This window comes from Calliopsis andreniformis, chromosome 9 (assembly GCF_051401765.1).
Source record: "Calliopsis andreniformis isolate RMS-2024a chromosome 9, iyCalAndr_principal, whole genome shotgun sequence".
NCBI classification, from domain to species: Eukaryota; Metazoa; Arthropoda; class Insecta; order Hymenoptera; family Andrenidae; genus Calliopsis; species Calliopsis andreniformis.
This window is the reverse complement of record NC_135070.1, coordinates 20,660,915-20,681,522: the sequence shown is the minus strand read 5'-3', so window position 1 is coordinate 20,681,522 and position 20,608 is coordinate 20,660,915. Positions and strand designations below refer to the sequence as shown.

Below are 20,608 nucleotides of genomic sequence, written 5' to 3'. Positions count from 1 at the left end.
ACAATCGCATACATCGGGAGATTCCTTTTTATTGCAGCCACATTTGTCCCCCACTAACTCTACGAGGAGGGTAGAAAGAGCAGTGGCCGGTAATTAATATACCTCGATCAGATTTCATCGATATACGCGAACGTATCGCGTGACTCGCGAAATGGGAAAATGTATTCTGTAACCATACGCCTGATTTTTGCGATTCTTTTATTCGCCATTTGTAGACCGATGCAAAATCTTTCTCGGCTACAAATTTTCCGTAAAAAATAAGTGAATGGTTTGAGAGGTTGGTCAAAATCTTAGTTGAAGTGGGCGGTAAGTGTATCGGTGGGTTTAAAGCATAGAGCTAAGAGTTAATCGCTGTTATTTAATCGCGCCTCTTAAAAGAAGTAGTGGGGAGAATGTCCGGGTGTTTGCCGCGGGCACAGTAGTACATGACTACGGTGTTTCGTGTGTGAATGTGCTCCCATACACGCAGCTCGCGTAGATCATTCATTCGCTTCGCGCGCGCTCTTTAAACGAGAAATTAATGAAGGAACGAGGCACTGTTTGCTATTAATCATCGTGTACCACGGTTGAGCAAGATTTATTGCAATTTTGTATCATTCAATCCGTATTCTTCACCTTTAAGTCAGAATTAAACGCATCCGTGCATGTATTATACTATACTAATATAGACTCCATTGAAGAATATCCAACGAAACGTAGATTCAGTGTTGTTTCTTCTGCATAGAGAGCTCGTAATTTATAGCAACACGAAAAGTTTGCCATTCATTAAAATTGCATGTAATCCACGATGCACCTGTGGTCGAGTGCACGAAGGGACATCGCCTGGGGTGTCAATGTTCAAAAATCGAGTAACAGCAGTAGCCCTTACGAACAAAGGCACCTGCTACTCGGTCATATCGATCCAGATGGAACATATACGAGTGTCCAGGACGGGATTCCACCGTCGTCCTCCCTTCGGTAACATCATATGGCTTCTCCCCTCCATACGATCCCCTCGCGTTCTTCGCACCTTCACCACGTTCGTTCCTGTCCGTTTTCGAGGTGATCCTGTATCTTCATGTGTCGTTGGATCCCTACTTTCGTGGTCCTCTGCATTTTCAAGCAGCCTCTCAAGCTAACAATTTTTCTGCTCCTTGACCATCTTACTCGTGTCCTCGAGCAAACTTTTCAACGTTCCTCGAGTAAAGTACAGTAGAAAGTTTCCAACTTGAAAGAAACACGCTTCGCAAAAATAACTTTGCGAGGCGTTGGAGATACTTGGAGGGTAAATTTTCGTAAATTTACCTACGCTTATTATAAGGTTTTATTGAGACTATTTAATCGTTGCGTGGCTAGAAATGATGAAAACGAAAAACTCGTTGCGTTTGAAACGATAGCGCCATATGGGTCGCTACGTGCGCACACGTACGCTGCGTTATCGGTGTCGTTATTCTTATCGGTGGCTTCGGAAAGCCTAGCTCGCACCTCGAGTACAGGGACGCGCATAAACAAACGCACAAACGCCCGTACGTGTACGGTTATCGTCACCGGTTCTGTTCCCCAGCTAAAGTTTATCGACGCGAGAATTTCAGAGGTGCTCGCGATACGCGCCTCCTCTACCTGCACGCTTCGTTCCTGCTCGCGGTATACCGTTATTACGTAGGCAGGAACGACGAAGTTTCGATGATCGCTCTTTCCTTTTTTCCCTTTTCGTTTCGCCGTGCTGCAAAGGTGATCGAGCGCGTGGGTGGAAAGCAGGTTACATTAAGGCTGCATGCTGTGATATCGCGTGTCGATCGTCGAAGGATTTATCATAGCCCAATCTTTATTATTATTTCATAGACGTCGTAGCGTGGAGCGATTGCACGTACTCATGGGAATTCAGGTATACATCAACTTTTAACTAACAATGATGATTCGTAGGTGTCAAGGATGTCTGGGCGAGTAAATTCGTCGTCGATGACATAGTTCGCAGAAGAAACGACACTTGTCACGCGAATATCCGCAAAATTCATTTCTGTAATAGAGATATCAAGGTCCGCGAGATAGCGGTCGGTATTGCTTAGGTGGCACAATGGATATTGTTTGATCGTGGCCCCGATGCGGAGCGGCTGCTTATCCGCTCCTTGTCGATGGTGGCGCGCAGACAAATGCGCGTTAGGACGCGCCGACGTTTCGACCGAATCCGTGGGCGAGCACCATAGACAACGCCAGATCGAACTATGGAAATCGACAAAGGCGCGTACATCCGTGATTAAGGCTGACGCTCGTCTGCGGACAATGCACCATTGTGCTCTATTTCCAGGTGTAATCTTTGCTTCCTGGTTAATTAAACTCCATCATCGTTCGTTTCTATAGTCCTCGATTGATTCGAATTTTTTCACGCGGTTTTGAAGAAAAAATCATTAAGGAAGCGAATAGCTGATTAGCCTGGCCTGTTCCTCTTGTATGACACGATAAAAATGCAGTCCGTGTCGTAAAATTGAAATTTATCGAGACTTGCCTTCGGTACTGGTTGCCTTTGCGAGTCTAAATCGCGAGTCGCTGTTCTGACCACTGTCGTAAAGGCACAGCGAGAGATACGGATGGGGACTGGTCGCGGGTATGGGTTTGCGACTCGCCTCAGTGCTCTCCTTGTACTTGGCGGTTGTCCATTTTATTTTTGATAGAATATGCGTCGCAGAAGAGAAAAGAACGTTCTTTGTACCGCGCGAATACGCATTGGAAAACGCCGTTAAAAATTGGCACCGCTGCCAACCTGAACCCAGTCGTAATCGCTGAATAATGCCGGTCCCATTATTCTGCCTCAACGATAAAGCGTTGGACAGCCGCGAGTAACCTTTGCAACGCAATATTTATATTCATATATATATATATAGGGTGTCAGCGAACTGACATTTCGAAAAGTGGTAGGAATTTTTTGCAGCAAAGTGCATACGTAGATAGATTTCTGCATAGAACAAAAAGAATAGAACGTAAGAGTCAGGTAATAGTTATAACCCAGAACGTGGGTTAGGACTGACAAGAAATGGAACAACCTTAGAACTCTGAGTTCAAAATAATTCTTTTTCTGATGAATTGTAGTATGTAATTACGTTAAACAGTAGTTTTCGTTGCAAACAAATGTGCATGGCACCCCGCAGACGTAAGTATGTAGTCGCTAGAGTGTTAATTATCCGTACTCTGGGCATGTCGTTCGCAGACAAACTAAAACCGAGTATTCGATCTCGTCGAAAGCTCGCCGATTCCGCCGCAGGGGCGACGAGGCGAGTCGACCGTTTCCCTAGGTATCGTATTTTCCGTAAAACTTTCGGATTGGAACTAGGCGCCCGGGAATTAATCGTCGCGCAGAGCATTCGGTGGGTTTCGTTCGGCCGTAAACGTCAGCGGCGTGTTGCCCTCTCGTAAAGCGAGTAATAGCTCCGTACCCGTCTACCCTTCGTGTACGCCTACGTTCTCCTCTGAGCCTGCATTCGATCATGTGAGCGTGCGTTTACACGTGTGCACTCTCAGTCGAGCGACTTGCACCGATGCATCTGTGTGTACTCGGTTACGTGTTCGTGTGTTCTTGAACACCGCGTCGGTGATAAGATCGGGTCGCGTGCTTAATTGGTACGGTGATAGGGTGTACTGGGTGTTCTCGAAATAGGCTGATCAAATTTTTGCGCATATCGTTGCGGGAAAATAAAAAATTGCGAAAATTTAATAAATCGCTGAAATCTATTGGGAACTGCTTGTTTGAAATAGAGACGGCTCTTTTATTTTGAGGATAAGTAAAGCCCTAGGAGGCGTGGTTAATGTCTACAAGAACACCCGATACACGTGTATTCGAGCATTCCAGTATGCAAGATTGGAGGAAATAGGCAGGGCGTAGTCGGGTATTGCGGTGTATAAACTATCGGCTGGCGTGGCGCTAATCTCAGGCCGATGAAACTTCATTAGGACTCTGGATTAATTGGGTAAAGACGTCAGGAGACGAGAGCGTGTATAGGGTCTTTCAGGAAGATCGAGGATATCGAGGAAAAAATGTTAAGCGTGCGCGAGCGATCAGAGATATCGGCAGCGAACATTAGTAGGCTCGAGGTGGAATTCTAATGGATCCTGGCTGAATAATTATCGGGCAAATTGTTTTAATGAAGGATAGTGGGGCACGCGAGCGCGTAATTCTGCCGGCTCACGGCGCTTTCTGAGGAAGGCAGCCGTGACAGGTCAGGAGAACGTGTTTCTCGGTTTCAGAGGCAGGAAACGTTACTCCTGGTGTCACGGGGATCCAGTTTTCCTATCTCCCGCGAAACAGGTTCTCTTTTTACGGGCCACAAACTCAAGTTGCTCTCGACTCGTGACTCCCTCTATCCGCCCGAATCGGGAAAAATGAATTAGATCTCGTGGTTAACGACTTAAGTACTGTGCTCGGTGATCCATGCAAAAGATCCGATAATTCTATTCAGTCATTGGCTCAAAACACGGTCAACCTGTTCTTCTATCCATACCTGCACACTTCAACTAACTTTTCACCCGCGCGACAAGTTACACTTTTTTGCTGGTTTCCTCGATTGGCGCGAAAGTTCGTCCAGAGACCCGTTCACCTTATCAATTTTTATCTGTTTCGAAATCGTCGGTCCAGATAACGGGCAGAATTACGTATTCATGTAGCAAGGGAGAGACGGTAGTATAGCGAAAAAGCAGCCTCTCGCGCGACTGGTTTTCGTTCATGGTGAAAGGAAATTCCAATTCCGCGGTGATGCGTTGCATGCGTCCGTCTACGAAGAATCGAGATGGAACTCTTCGTCTAATCCGGAAAAAACTCGATTCTATTTACGGCAAGGCCTTCAGATTCCTTGGACAGGTATCCGTGGTGACTCGAACCGAGGTAAATGCAGTCGGAACAAACTGCAACTCCCCATTCGATTTCAACTTTATATCTGCTAGTTTTTCAAAGTGCAGTAATATGCTGAGTTATTGCGCGTGGAACGCCGATTACCTCGCTGGAATTCGAAAGGCGCACATTTGTTTTTAAGCTTCTTACTTCTTCAACTCGATTGTCACGTGGCAAATCAAATCTTCCATGAGGAACAGATCGACACTTTCTTCCAACGAAATGTTCAATTTTCCGAGTGCGCAGCTTCGTTAAAAAGTTGACGGAAGCAGAATCGTCGAACCGATTCCTTCATCGCGATCTTATCGTGACATCTTTGTCCCCTATTCTGTAATTTACTGTTATTTCAAGTGTCTAGTTTGCTTCTTGCAGACGAAACTTCTTGGCCGAAGTATTTCTTCGCTACGAAAACGCGAACACAATTGTAACGACCAGAGGAAGAAATTGAAAGAAGCTCTGAGTTCCATGAAAGTTTGCAGCTCTTTGCTACAGAGAAGAGGAGCTCGAGAGATACGTGAAATTTCGATAAGAGATTGACAGAAGTTATCATGTATATCTCATCGATGCGCGATTCATTAATTCTGATGTCGCGCGAAAAGGCTACGAAGCCGTATGAAAGGCTTCTATTTGTCTTTCCTTCGACGTTCGAACGACATTCCACGAAGAGTGCCGTCGAGTAGTTAGAGGTCGTTGACTGTAGTCGTCAGCGAAAAATGCGTCCTTTCGCGTCAGTTGAACTGTACGTTGCACAGTCAATGCATGGCGTTCGCAGTCGGTATTGATCAGTTATCCGTGTGCAATTCGAGCCACATACTTCTGTGAGATTGGCGGAGGTGTCAGGTCGACCTGCCTTTTATGAATACACGCAAGGAGAGAGGTATTGACCTGAATTGGTATTTCGGCCGTAACACTTCTCTCGCTCGCTTTTCAACGAGGTGTCTTTTGTACCGAAGACACAGGATATCGACCGAGACTATCGATGATACGAGTGCCCTAAGCGCGAACAAAGGATAACGCAATCTGAGAGAACACTCGAGAATAAATGCAACTGGGTACCCAGAGAAAGAATTTATTCGAAAGCAATTATAGTGCATCCTGAAAGGCCTTCGCCCAGGAGCGAAGCATGCTAGCAGCTCGATAACCCCCAAGTGCCATCTGATTGTGTCGCGATCGAGGCAAAGAAAGCCGACGCGATACTCGAATCTCTGAAAGAGTTAGACGTGCAATTTGCCGAGTTGGATCGAAGGTAGGACCTTCGCTAAGAATCGTGAAGATCGTGAGAAAGACGCGGACAAAGGAAATGAGGTATTCCGAGCAGTGGGCTGCGTTCTTGCGACCGAGGAGAAAAAAAAGAAGGAAGGAAGGAAGCGGAGGAGGAACTGGTGGCCGACGTCGCCCCGAGAACGCGGTGGATGCGACCTCTGGCATAATGGAATTCTTTCCTTACTCCTCTCACCCACTTCTGAGTGTCGGGAAAGCCCGACGATCTTGGGACTAGAACAGTAGATGTGGTCATGCCTCGATCAGACGTCGTTTCTTTGATAGACATCAGAATACCCTCATAATTCATCGATTCTCAAATGACATCTTGTAAGAAATTTACTACATACCTTCTTACTGCCGTCTTGCAACCCTTCTGAAAATGATTACGAGTCTTGATTAGTCGACTATTGGTAATTGCTTTGTTATCAATTGGAACATGCACAGACTACAAATTGAAGGAACAGGTTGAATTGATGCAAGCACGTAGGTATAGATTTCGTTTTGCAGTTCGTTAATAATTTAGCCTCGTTGAAGCATTATCACGTGCTTCTATGAGCTTGTGATAATTTCAGCTCAAAGAGGCATATTATCGCAGAGCGAATCGATGGATGGATTACACGCTGGCTTTCGTGTTCGGCTCGAACTGCGCGCACGTCAAAGGGATACAAGGTAACGCATGCAGTTGACGGATTTTCAATGACGTCTGATTGACGTGAATTTGGTTGGGCGCACCAGATAGGCGTGCAGAATCGCCAATTAAAACGCAGTTGTCTTCGGACGTGGACAGCCCTCTGCAGGCAATTATGCTCGTCGATGAAATTTCTATCTTTTCCATAGTCGACCTTTGCCGATCGTTAAATCGAATTCCATGGCCAAAGGAGTCCTAAAGCTTCTTCTGCAATGCTGCGTTCTATTCGTTTCAATCTTGGTAAAGTTGATCGTGACAGGAATGGCGATTTCTAGTTTCTTGCACTGTAAGAGCCGATGAATAATTCCGTGTCTTACCTCGTCCATTGCGTTCGCGTGAATGATTAAAGAAAGTCTGCGCGTAATCTTCTTCGGCCGTATGATTTCTTGACGAATGCGCTTCGCAGGACGGTCCCCTCAAAAGGGCTCTATCTCGTTAATATCCTGGTCCTCTTCATTTTTTCTACCGCTTATTTTCTCCCTCGTCTTTTCTTTTACTCGGTTTCCGTCCTTGGAATTCTTCTCTGACTTCGCATTTTTTCCTTTTTCCCTCGTTCAGGCTTTTCTTTCTCCGCCTACTCTTAGTTCGTTGATCTCTCCCACCTCTTCTCTGATTCTCCTTTCGTCTCGTTTGTGCGTCTGAGGGTTACTTTCACGGGCACGTAAAGACGACTGGCACAACTTTACTCCACCACGTCGAACCCAGAGTCATCGAACTTTAATTATCCTTATCGATTCACGCATCGACCGTTTATCTATCTGGTACATTGCTTATAATTAACTTGGGAGACTAGAAACTTGCCACTGGTTTCTTATCGTCTTTCCCTTTACGGTTTCTCAGCTACTGACTAGATTATCATAATCGCTACGATGCTTCTGAGCGAATATCCCGGGCAATGGAGGCGGGACACTTTTTTGTTGGTGCTGGAGTAAGTACAGGAAGTCGGTGAAGCGGCACTGAATATGAAATAACAAGTGTCCCAGTGCTCGTTTGATACATAGTCTCTGTAATGGGGGAACTGACTAAAGCAGCGGTTGGTTTAGCAATTGTTTCCCGTGAAACTGCAGAAGCACGCTCCACTTTTGCCCGAATAGAGAGGGAAGTTGCTCTAGAGCGGGTCTCGGTTTTCAAAGAATTCGCAAGCCTGTGTGTAGGCGCCTTAAAACATTTTGTTCCGTGTTGCTTTCTAACGCGTTCCACTTTCCTGGAGATTCTTCGGAGGAATCTGAATGTTGTAATACAGCGAATAAACCGGCCGAAATGTTTCACAGGAATCGGTGAGCTGCCTGTCGGTGTCTAGCGAAACAAGGAAGGCATACGTGAAATATTGCGAAAACGCGTGTCGATCAGTCAGCGAAATGTGTTGATTCAAAGAATCCCCCGAGCACGCGCATTTTTTATTTTCATGCGAATAGCGTTTCACTCGTTGCCTTGTTCGTAAAATACTTGAACTGTATACGTAATCGGCTCAAACTCGTAAAACTACTGTTCCAATCAACAAATATAGAATATTGTTAAAAGTTTCTACTTTAGGAAAGAAATAAAACCAAAAAGTTGTTCAACGTTTCCAGTGGGTCGCCTCTTGAATATTAATAACGTAGGTGTGCAGTAGACAGTGTCTATCGTGGAATTCGTTTCTGCAAGGAGGAAATCTTGCGAGGGAATAGATACCGTTGCTTCCACGCCCCGGCAACTGTTTTATAGCTGGCGTGACGCTACCATTTTACAGCTTCATCGACCGCGCAAAAAGCGAAGAAAAAATCCATTACTCTTTGGGAAGAATTTTCTGCAAGCGGCTTGGCACTTGTAAATCAGGAAGTGGGTTCTATCGACAGAAGCGTCGCTCGCTATCCGTTATCTCAAGAACATCGATGGAGCCAGACGTTAGAATAAACCCGTACCAAATCTATGGAATAGTGGCGGCAACAGACTTGTCTTGCAGCGCCAACTTTCGAACAAATAAATGGGCAGACAGTTCCAGGATACAGTCCGCGGAACGTAATTAGGGGAAACATGCGAACGAAATCCTTTGAGACAGTAGACGGACACATTCACGGGATGACGACAAGCACGCATCGAACAATATGCATCAAACTTGCAAATTCATTTGCACTGTGATTCACGAGCTGATAACAAGAACGTTACACCTGGAGGATCGCAAAATTTCTTGTAAATAGTACGTAACTCGTAATAGCTGCACCTTTTTCTTAGAATGATACTTTGTCAGAGCTTCGTGTTAGTCCTGGAGATTAAAGCTAATTTTCAGGCTTTCTCGAGCTAATGTAACGACGATTTATTTACGCTAGATACAAAATAATAGCGGCCCAAGCAGAAGAAAACTAGACCGCCTTATCGTATACGAGATCATAAGTCAGACTAATGCGTTTGACTTGATTTTTAGCTGTTTCTGTCCATCGGCGATTGACAGTCAGTAACGCAAAGCTCGGTTTGCGAATAGGATTACATATCCTGAAGACATAACTGTACTCTTGACGGGATCGGTATTTAAATCTGATACAGTTTCTTTCTGATGCATTAATCGCAAGATAATTCATGGCTGAAGAGCTGTCAGACTTTTTCAAGCTATGTATAATATATTATATCTAGCATTTGGCTTTTCTGACAACGGAGAAAATGAAGACAGACAAGTTTGAACAGAAGAATACCAGAAAATTACTGTGCGACCGTGGAAAGTCAATAGATCTATATTCGCCGCTACGTTCTACAATTCTACACTATATTTTTGTTTGTGTTCGCTTCAATGCGGACCTGGTGTAAGTCTGTACGAGGAGCAAAGGTCCTTGCCCCAGGACAGGAGACCCGCAGACGGTCGATGGCCAGGGTAACAACCGAAGAGATATCTATGTAGTATTCTACCCCCAAGGGGATCTACCTCCTACGCACAGTCCACACAGTTGCCCCATACCTCGAATAGGTAGAGAATTCCTTTAATTCTCCTAAGTGGTCACAACTTGTCTAACTAATTTATCACTTTTTTTTAAATACGCCTAAAACCATTCTCCCTACGATATCATTTAATAATGAAAATAATGTGACTCAACTTCGACCGAGGAGATCGCAATCCGAGAACGATATTGATAGCACCGGAAATGGACGGAGGCGTAAATACGTGATGATCTGCGCCATGTCGAGTTAGGTGGTTGGATTCAATTTCTCTGCGCGCACGCGGTCTAATAAAATCCATTTCGAAACGATAACTTCCAAACCAAATTAAGGATTAACGTTCAATCTTACGCTCAATTTCCAACGTCACGTACAAGCGTCAACTCGACATCGTCGCCAGCAGAGAGTCGTATACGAACATTTCGCAAGCGAGAAATTGCGTTCGGGTCGGAAGAACGGGACGGACCGAGAGATGCTAATTAACGGCCGAGTCTTTCGCGAAAATGCGGAGGTCTTCTAATTAAAGGCTGCGAGATCGGCCGATACGTCTCGATACCTTAGGGTACGTCTCAATAAAGCGGCGACTTTGAGCAGCGAGATAAAGCGATAAGAGGGAATTAGAGGGTGGACGCCTTTAATTAAAACGTTCCCTAATCAAACAGTTTCGGAAGACGGATCAATTAAGGTGACTGGAGTCAAGGGCATATCTATAATCAGGCTTTGAATAAAATTAGCCGTTTCACTTTACTAAATTGTTTAAACAAACATACGTGAACGCTTTTTAAAAAGAAAATCTTTCGTTCTAGTAATTTTCAAAGAGAAAGAGAAACGTAGCAACGTTTCGCGTGGTCCAGTCTGCACAGCGGATACCAGTAACGTAGCACCTTGATATCCAATAAGTCCGTTACTTGGATGGATTTTCGCAATCAAAGGGAACTGTAGCGTGCAGTTCAATTCGTTCAATTACATTTCCGTTCGTGCTAACGTGTCTCTCAAAGGCGATATTAAATTTGTTCGAGCCACTAGAAGTTCCTTTTCCAGTGTTCGCTTTTTTTCGCGCTTCCTTTTTACTGTTGTTTCTCGTTTACTACCACCTCGGAGGTGTCTTCTTATCCAAGATGTAATTTATCTCGACGATGAAAGTCCTGAAGGCTATTGATCCCCCCTGAATGGCGCATAGACGCTTTCACAGAGACGAGAACTACGTGTTGCGAGGCGTGAGTGCATCAGCTAGTTATACAGTTCGGTCGCTCGTCAAGCTGATTGCGGGCTAATGAAAGATTATGCATTTTCATCTTAACGTCGTGAATGCATTACAGGTTACGCCATGGTTATACTGCTATTCTACCGTGCAGCTTAAGCACGAGGTGTCGCCGATAAAAGCGCTGCGAAAGAAATTCAACGCCTCAATAATTTATCAATGAAATTGCGGCGTTATGTTTACTTGAGCGTAGCTGCACCACGGACAATGACGTTGGTCGATGCAGCACAGCTTACAATAAACGACTATATGCGTAGACGATGATTCTGTTATCGGATTGAAGATAAGAGCGCGTTAAACTTTGCCGTCAACTACATAATCCTTCTTACGATGTACGATAAAGCAAGACAGTACTCAGAATTTTTGCAATGGATTTCTGCGAAAATGGATAGGATGACGACGTTATCGCGAGCTCCGTTTCGATTCCCAACACTCGTAATTGAAAAGGATCGGGCGGTCCAATGTGGTCGAAAGTGTTCGGTAATCCACTTTTACTCAAATCCCATCGAACCCTGAAGTTCCACCGTTTAATCGTTTACTTTAAATTCACTGAATCCCTAGACGGTAAAATTGATGAATATTTAGCAGAAACTCTCTTGGTTGGTACAGGTAAAGCTTGGGCAAGCTTTCGAGTCTTCGAATTTCCAGATGTAACTGGGAGGCAGAGTAATTTTTCTAGAAATACCTTAAGACATCTTGTCTGAATTTCTCGGTCCGTAAACTTGGCTGATTCCTTCTCGTTCGCCGATGACCAGACGTATTTTTCTCGAAACGTACAAGGCTTCGAATATTTTTCGGGGTACTTTATCGTAGATTAATGGCAAGGATTAATTCACTTTACCATCGCAGACTAAAGTCCGTCCTTAATGCTTTCAAGATCCTCGAGAACAATTCCGAGATACTCCACAGCTCGAATTGAACGCTATTCATGTTCTTGCGAAGAAATAAAAGAAGATAAATATTGTTTGCCCTCTTTACATTTGTACAACTATCTCCCGGCGTTTTCACTGTTCTCCACAGTAAAAACAGTCTCCAACTTAACGTTACATACTAGAGAAGAAGTAGCTACAATTCCGTTCGCGTGGCTTACCGTTTCGCAACGATCCGAGTCAACAAAGGAAAGCGTCGACGTGTATCGTCTTGTGAAACTCGCTTCTCGAACACCGTGCTGCTAAGAAATATATTAAGTCCGTGACACATGGCTAAGGGGGTTCCGTATCACGGTTGTTTAGCCAGACACGTGTGTGAATCATGCCAGATACGTGTGCCGGAGGTTGACGGAGATAAAATTTAACGATGTTACGCCCGGATAAGTATTCTGTCGCCATAGATTATATATAAGGAGATCATTAGGTGTGATCGCTTCTATTTTCTAGAATTTTCTTAGCTGAAAGTATCAAATAATTATTGAGACATTTTTTGGAGTATGTCTCTGCATAAGAACGCCACATGATTGTATTGTCACTGATGCCAGGAGAGACTCATTCGAAAGACCTTCGTAATCCAGATAAGTGTAGCTTCCGTCTACATGTTTTCATTTTCAGCCAATCGATTTCTAGACGGAAGAATTTCTGGAATTACATCCAAGCGATAACAGAATCAAGGCATTCTTCGTGCGGAGACTTTTAATTGAAACTGAACTGAGTGATCATTATTTCGTCATGGTTATTGGACAAAGTAAAACTCCAATTAACGCTGTTACGCGACACGAACAGACGAAACCTTGAATGTATGTGCGACAGAATAAATTGTATCGTTAAGTCATTCCTCGTGGAATATAGCGATCGAAGTTTCGTTCACCACATTTTTTTTTTAGTGTACTTTTGTTTGTTAGTTTATGAACATGCTCGAAATGCTCTTATTTTCAACATTTTCGACCCAGTCTGTCGCGCAATTAATATTTTAATCAACCGTCCTGGAAAAATACGTTCGCTGTTTATGTGCCCTGCAAATTGCGCGCGTTCGTTCGCCCATTAAAATTCATGCAGCCCTGGCACGATGCGTACCGCCGGTGAAAAAGGGAAGAGCGTCCATGTTGTCTTTTTTCCTGTCTGCTTTCCCATTGTTGGACTTTTTATGAATATACGTATTTCTTTGTGAAGCCTCCTTTATTCATTGCGATTAAATGGTCTCACCGGTCCCGGATGCTCCCTAATTTTGGAGGTGACCCTAAGAGCGTGGAAAAACCCGTGACTGGAACTCTAAAACTTCTAAACCTGTTCCCTCGCAATTACCGCCTGGCTACTGCTCATACTCGCTCTCCTCTCACGATGTTGTCCTGGTTGTAATTGTCGTTTGACCTTAAAAATTGTTATGTAAATGTTCCTTTTATCATGAAAATGGACAGTCATATAACACACCTATTTGTTGGATACGCGAAACATGGTCACAAATGGAACGAAAAGGTTTCCCGACACAGTTGCTGCGTTAAAGTACGTGCTTGCCTTAAACCGTGAGTTAGCAGGCCAACGTTCGCATGGCATCGAACGTGCACAAGAATATGCGCGAACAGGAAGAGATAAGACTCTCCGAAGGATTGGCTGACTCACGGAAAGAATATGTACTTGCCACTGGTGTTCTTATCGAAATCTATCTTGTCTTCGAGTAAATGTTTATTTACGCTACTTATCGACGGATCGATAAACTCTTGAGCGATTCTTCAGGTATTAGAAACTCGAGCGAGAGGCTCGTAAAACTGTGCACTGTCCATGAAATTGACAGATGCGAATCCTTGGACATCTTCTCACCTCTCGCAAATCTCGAAAATCCCCCGAATCGTTACGACTCTGTTTTACACGCGTAAGCCGTGGTTCTTGCGCTATTTCTTGCCCCCTTCTTTCCCCCTTTTTTCCCCCTTTCGCCGCGACTTCCTACTCTGCTGAGCGGCAAAGTCGTTCCACGTGTGTTTCCCCTGATTCACCGTGGTCCGAGTCTAATGGAGGAAACGCTGGAGAGTCTAGCCTCGATGGCGACTTCTCCAGACACAGTGGTACGGTCGAGAACTTGGCATGGGTCTTTCCGCGAAGGCGATTTACTCACCGAAATCAGCCGTGGATATCTTATTCGGTAGATAGTCGAGGCTCGAACACCGATTTAGAGCGCCTCGGGGTCGTTATCGCCGCGGGAAACGAGCGCGGGAGCTTTAACCTGTCCTCGGTGAGCTCATGCTTACGTGGAAACAAATTTCCTTTTCCCTCGAGGAAACGCGCCATTTCTGTTTCCTTCTTCATCTTCTTTGAATTGGGGGGAGAACGTAGGAGGCTCGTTTTATTCGCGAGATTAAAATAAATGTGGGATAATCTACGGGAGGGATACTATATTCGTCCACAGGATTTTACCCACCCCTTGTGCGCGCGTGGACGGTAAAACAAATAGCCTTGGTAGTTTTTAATGGGTTCTTGCCAGGGGTTGTAATCTCCGTGCTGTATTCTAGCCACGAACGCGTTCGCGGCTCTCCCATCGTGGCGAATGTTAATTAACGTTAATTAATTTTACACGGTTAAACGTCGTTCGACCGTGCCTCTGTCCGGAAAGAGACATTGGGATGAAGCTCTGTGTACACACGACTCGGCTATTTTTCAATTGCCTTCGGAACGTTCATCAGAACTTTCCGGGACACTGGTGAATTTCCGCTGGAAAACCCTCCATCATAATTAGGACTCCGCTCGACAGTTCGTGTCGCTCTGACAAGGAGTCTTAAAGTTTTCCGCGAGGGGAGATACGAAGAGAACAAAAGGGTATCATTGATCTCTATCTAAAGTAGAACTTGACAAAAATCAAACTGATGGAAGTAGACCTCTTTGTTTCCTTACATATTAATATGGAAATTGTATTAAAAATTTGTGAATGAAATAAGGTTCTCGGTACATCGCTACTCCCTTGATTCCTTTTAGAACGTCCTTCTAAGAATGACGCGATCCTAAATTATCGCGTTTTCGTATCCACGCTCCTTGTGCGTCATAATCGGGATTCCATTCTCCGTCTTCTAAAAGATGAGTAATCGCTAGTGCTACTGCTCTCGTGGGAGGAATAGTAATTCGTAGCGGAACGACAGAACGAGCAAGTAGACGCTCGTTACATCAATTTTCCGAACCGAGAAGCGGTCGTTGATGCGATGAATTTTCATGGGGATCCCAAGAAGTTGGGCTACTTTCGGATATCTCGCCTTTCGAGGGAGACGTTTTAAGACTGCGACGTGGGAAGAAGCTGATAAGTCGATTTAACTAACGTCGGCCTCTTAATGCGGAGACCAAAGGTGGAATAGGATCCTTTCGCGCGAAGGGCCTGGAAGCGATGAATTATTTCGAGGTTACGAGTGTAGGACAAGAGTGAGTAACGCAACGAACGAAACGTTCTTAAAATGGAAAAGAGGTTACGAGAACGTTGCAAGCCCGTCCAGGAGAAAAATTAATGTTTCATGTTGCTCCATAAATCTCGGAGCAACGAACTCCTTTTGTCAGTCCTCGCTTTGCGCGCTCGTTATGCGTTCTTTCGTGCATTACAAAGCCAGGTTGCATCTCCGGCTAATCGATACGTTTGCTCCCTGCTTGCTTTCGTTGCGCCTTCGATAGATTGTCAGTCGTCGTAAAGAACTCTCGTCCAATAATTGCCTTTCTGTTTTTTTTGTTTCAGGTAAGGAGCACAGATAATTATTAAAGGAATCGACGTTCGAACGCGTTTGTGTGAGTGATTTTAGAATTTCGAAAACAACCACCCTTAGCAAATTTTAAAACGTCCAGGTCGTGGATGTAGGTTACACGCGACTTTGGACTCGAGATTTATATTTTGTTTCTCATCGCTTTCTGGATGAGAAGCTTCAGCCCTTAGTTGGCCGGCACAGAAACCGCGACAAGAATAAAACTAACGCGACTACAACGTTCAAGGGGAAACTGTGGCGTGAGGCAGACACACCCTTGCTGCATATAGCACGCTCCATAAACCTCGCAACCCTTAATACGCGCAAACACTCTGATCTCTGCTTATAGAGGTCACGGGGGAATTTCACGAAATTCAGCACTTGTTTCTCCTTTCCAGAAAAGTTGCTCGAGCTGTCGTTCTTCGGTAAACTATTTGCGAGCCCTTCGAGAAAGTCCTTTAACTTGACCGAACACGTCCCCCATTGAGAATTCTAGCTAAGCGCAACCGAGTAGACGTGAAACAATATCTGCTCGTTTAATCAAAGAAATCTGGCGAAATTCCAAGGAAATTTCGTCGCAGTCGCGGCACGTTTCCCTTGTAACTGGCGAGAAGGGCACTAGCAATAAAGGGTGTTGTATTTATACGAACGCGAGATAAATTATCGGTCATACGTGAACCGTCTGTTCGAAGTGGTCGCTGCAGCGTTTTCTTCAGGCTTGCCTACAGGCCACCACAGAATTTATCGCTTTCCTTAAAGACGCGCGCGCGTAAGTGGCCAAAATTACACGATACGCGAGATTCGTCGCCGCTCTTCCTCTGCGCGATCGATCTTCCTCTCGTTCCTCGTACTCCCGCCGAACTTCCCTCTCCAACTGCCGCAAACATCCTTCAGCCCGCTCAGGGAACCGGTTTCTCTCCTTCGGTGCACCAAACCCGTCTGGATCGAACCTTCGCCATCCGTTTCGAAATCCCCTGTTGGTCAGAACTTATTTTTCGCTGAGTCGCCTCCACGAACTGAACCGTCACCCTCGAATTTGTATTTCTCCGATGGACGGTGTGTCGGTGAGCTTCCAGCTTAAAGGAGAGATGAATATGCATGTTTTCGGAATGCGCTTTACACTGGGACAGAAGATTTACGGTAACCGCGATCGGTCCGTTTATCCTCAAGCTTTTAAGCTCAGTTTTATGCACTGATAAACTGAAAATGCACCTCGATTTGCGAGTCGATTGAAGTTTCAATTAGACTGATATTCGCCTAAATGGCTCTTGCAACTACTGCTGTATTCATTTAGACGACGTGGAGATAATTGTGTTCGGTGTTGGAAGGATTCCTGAGTTTAATCAAAATCGGTCTCGATCAGACTGCGCGCTAACGAATCGCACTCTCTCGGTTCTATTGATCAACTTTTTATCGGGCCATCGCGCGACCCATGGCTTCGGAAAGGTTCTCGTTTTCTTAAGGAAATAACGCTGCGCCGTCAATCGAATTCGTTTCCCTCTCTTTACCTCCCTATCCCGACTGCTTCTAATTTATTTTCCTCGTTGCTCGCGACACAATAGAAAAAAGTTTCCTTAAGCGGCGGCGAGAGACAGCAGTTGGTTTTATTTTACCTCGCGGATCTCGTGGAAAACTGTCGCCAACCGTTTCGCGCTGTCAACGAAACTCACGGGAAAGTTTCGATTGCGGAAGTTAACGGCCCATGATTTTCTACCTTCTCGAGCTGTACTGCGTTGCCGACGGAGAAGATTTCTGAGGAGGAAGCAGCTTTTAATTCTACCCAGGGGTAAGATCGCTGTCTTTCCCAGGATAAATCGTCAAGTATAACTGGCCGTTCATAGAGATTTGAAAACGATGAATTCAGCGATGGGAGGCTGCAAGAAAATTATTCTCGGTCCTCGTATTTAAAATTTAAATCCTTCTTCGTGGAAGCCGCATTTAACGTTGCTTTCACTCCTTTTTCATCGCTCGGTGAAAGAGAAACGGAGGAAATATTAAGCAATTCTCCTGGAGAAGTTCCCCGTAGGTTTCATCCCTTTTACTTCATTTAATAAAGGCAAAATTGAAGCGCGCCGCAGTGGATGCGATACTTCCCTTCCCTTTGTCCGTTAGTAGGGTTTCATCAATCGTGGCGCAGGGGACAGAGTCGATTTCCGTATCTGCTGGGGCGACTTCATGTCGGATTTATCCGTCCGAGAGTCGAAAAGATTCCGTGGGAGCCGAACCCTAATTTACTTTTTTCGCATTGACGCGAAGACCTTGTCGCTGTGAAATATGCCCTTTCCCTTCCCCCTCCAAAGTTCATTCCCCTCTGAAAAAGAAAACAGTGGAAAACTTGTACGTTTTCGAAACTTTTAATATTCAGTTTCATGTAATATTCATTTTGGTCTTTGCCTTATTTATATTCATGATTCTGCCGCGTTATCGCGTCTCGTGGGTAATAAACGATGAGGCCACGGTTACGTGTGTCACTGTTTCAGCTTTCGGCTGTAGTTTCTAGACTTGCGTCCTCGTCGCTGCGCAGAAAACGGCCTGGGCTCTGTTTATTTCGGACTCTCGCGATACATGATTCATCAGGTCATTAAGCATAATAGAGCACGACTCAAAGGTTAAATATTAATCCCTTCCGCGAGTCGATCCGCGCTTCCCGAGTTTCCAATTATAGTTCGAAAGAGAGACGAGCACTCGAAACAATCTTGCTATCTAGGAATCGGTAACAATCCCGAAATCCCAATTTATCTCTGTGCCGTCTTCGTGATGGAGTGCATTGGCCTCCATCGCTTCTGAAACCCTTCCAAAACTTGTCCATCTTACGGTATCTGGAGAGTCTAAATCCCTTATCGGTTTCCCAACTCCTTACCTCTGTTCTACTAATTACTCCATTGCTAGCTGAAAGACAAAAAAGGCGTTCCGACTGTTAATTGGCACCGAATTATCACTTCCACTTGGTCGTGAATGAAACTGGGAGAAAAAAGTGACTCTCTCCGAAGGCAGGAGCAACCTCCAAAATTCCAATTTATGTGCTTTGTGCTCGGCGACCTTCGGATCAGAGTACATCGGCCCCTAGCACCCCCTGACTCCTCTCTGTGCGCTCATCATATTCCTGAACTCTTCCAGCCCGTCGACCGAGGGCAGAGCGAGAGAGACGGAGGGGTGAGTTTTTGCCAGGCGAAGTAATTCCACCAGCAGACACCCCCTCCAGTTTGTCGAGCGCGTGGCGATACACGCTACCCCTCTCCGCGTGGTTTTCGAACCCTGCTGGAGGGGGTAGACTCAGGCGGCACGGGGGTTGCGACGACACCACGGGGAGAGGGAGAACCACTGGCTGCTGGCTGGCTAGCTGGATGGTTCGTCGGCTGGTTGGCTGGCTGCTTGGCTGGCTGCTTGGTAAGGGGTTGCGTCGTGGCGCCGCCGTTGTCGTTCCTACGCGAATTCGTTTTCCGTAAGGGAGCTTTCAGTCGACGCGCGACTGTCCCCGAAGACGCGTACACAGTGCACCCCCAGTTCGTAAATACCGCCGCCGGTGACGGAGTGCAGCGCTCGACCGCCTGTTGGGGGTGCGTGGTGGGGGAGGAGATTCGTCCCGAGAGGTAACCGCGATCTCATTCAATTTTCTTCTTCTTTACGACATCTCAAAGCCGCACAGTAAGTTACGGCCGAAGAGAAAATCATTTCTTTTTATCGTAACGATCGCTGATGTCTCAGCGAAGTGGAGAATAAGTGGATGGGCAAGAAGTAACGCTTTGAAAAATTGTTGTTTACCGTGAAAATTGCAGATCGCCGGGAATATGTAAAGTAGTACCTATACCTTATTCGATTGCAAGGCACATTCGCGTCACAGGGAAAGAATCTCTACTCGTTTTATTATTCCCAGCTCTCACCCTCGCCCTATCATGCGACGATACTTGCTGGCTCGCCAGCCAAATCTGGAAGGAGCATAAAGATAGTAATAGCATTACGCTTATATACTCTTGAGTCACCGATGCGTGCACCGTATTTCACCGCAGAAAACTCGCGTGCCACGGCCATTTTCCGATCACTTTCGACCAAATCAGGCCTAAAACGCAGTATTCGCGGTATATCGATCGCAGCCACGAATGCTCCCCGTGGTTCGCATCATTTGCCTTAATTGCAATCGATAATCCACCGTGAAGTTTCTTCCCCTGGTTTATTTTTAGTCTCGCGGGTAGCAAAACCTTCTGGAAACCGGCTTCCACGAAATTCTAATCCTCATTTTCGGCTTGATGATTAGGCGAACTAAACTGCCTTCATGATACATTATGAACAAGAGTATCGAATTTCTAAGCCACATTGCGTCATCGACTGCTTCACAAATTTATCGTTGACAATTATTATTGACAGGAGTGTATTCATGGCTGTTCGAGTAGAAATGCAAATAGTGACGTTGGTGGCGAACACGCGACGTCCGCGAATAAAAATCCTCGGCGGGGCATCGTCGGGGAACGGGGGGATATCGGGTTTATTTATAGGCTCGTGGCGAGTCATTCCTGCTACAAGTAGTATTCTCGAGGCGAGGATCAACGGGCCTGGCCACGAAACACCGAGAACCGTTTCGTGTCCCGTAACAGACGGACCGAGACCAATGCTCGCTAGCTTACCTGACGGCGATACCAATTTTCAACTTGTTGACGAGCGTCGCGTGACGTGTCGATTCCTTTCTTCTGTATCCACTGATCTGCTCACTGATCAGCCTCGAAATTAGGTCTAATACATTTTTATATTTATGCTATTTCCACTTAGATACAATTTCCTACTCATTCAGAGGATGTGACATATTCGATATCTAAAAAATTGCGAAATAGCTTGTTTTCTTGGATTACATATGAATACGATTGAAATTTTTTCTCGCATATTTTTTACCGCAATTTTTCCATGTGGAAATCTCTAGTTTGCATCTTTATCGAGTCAGTTTTCCACACGTAGCAAGGTTACTGATAAATCAGACATATCGTGAGAAAGCTTATAAGAGAAATACTTTTG

At 45.3% G+C, this 20,608-nt stretch overlaps 1 protein-coding gene and 1 long non-coding RNA gene across 3 annotated transcripts in view; both read left to right on the top strand.

The window, feature by feature from the left end:
* Positions 1-20,608, top strand: part of LOC143183555 (uncharacterized) — a 37,978-nt gene that overhangs the window by 1,880 nt on the left and 15,490 nt on the right. The window contains exon 2 of one of the 2 annotated variants that reach the window (XR_013002614.1): positions 15,604-15,701. The exons of the other annotated variant lie outside the window; for it this stretch is intronic. This is a non-coding gene — a long non-coding RNA (uncharacterized LOC143183555). Of the gene's footprint in view, positions 1-15,603; positions 15,702-20,608 lie in introns of those variants that run through there. 2 annotated transcript variants of the gene reach the window in all.
* The window catches only part of Gckiii (Germinal centre kinase III), a 49,625-nt gene continuing 48,088 nt past the window's right edge, over positions 19,072-20,608 (top strand). Inside the window, exon 1 of the mRNA XM_076385114.1 lies at positions 19,072-19,197. The gene's annotated coding sequence lies outside the window, so the exon portion shown is untranslated. The remainder of the gene's footprint in view (positions 19,198-20,608) is intronic.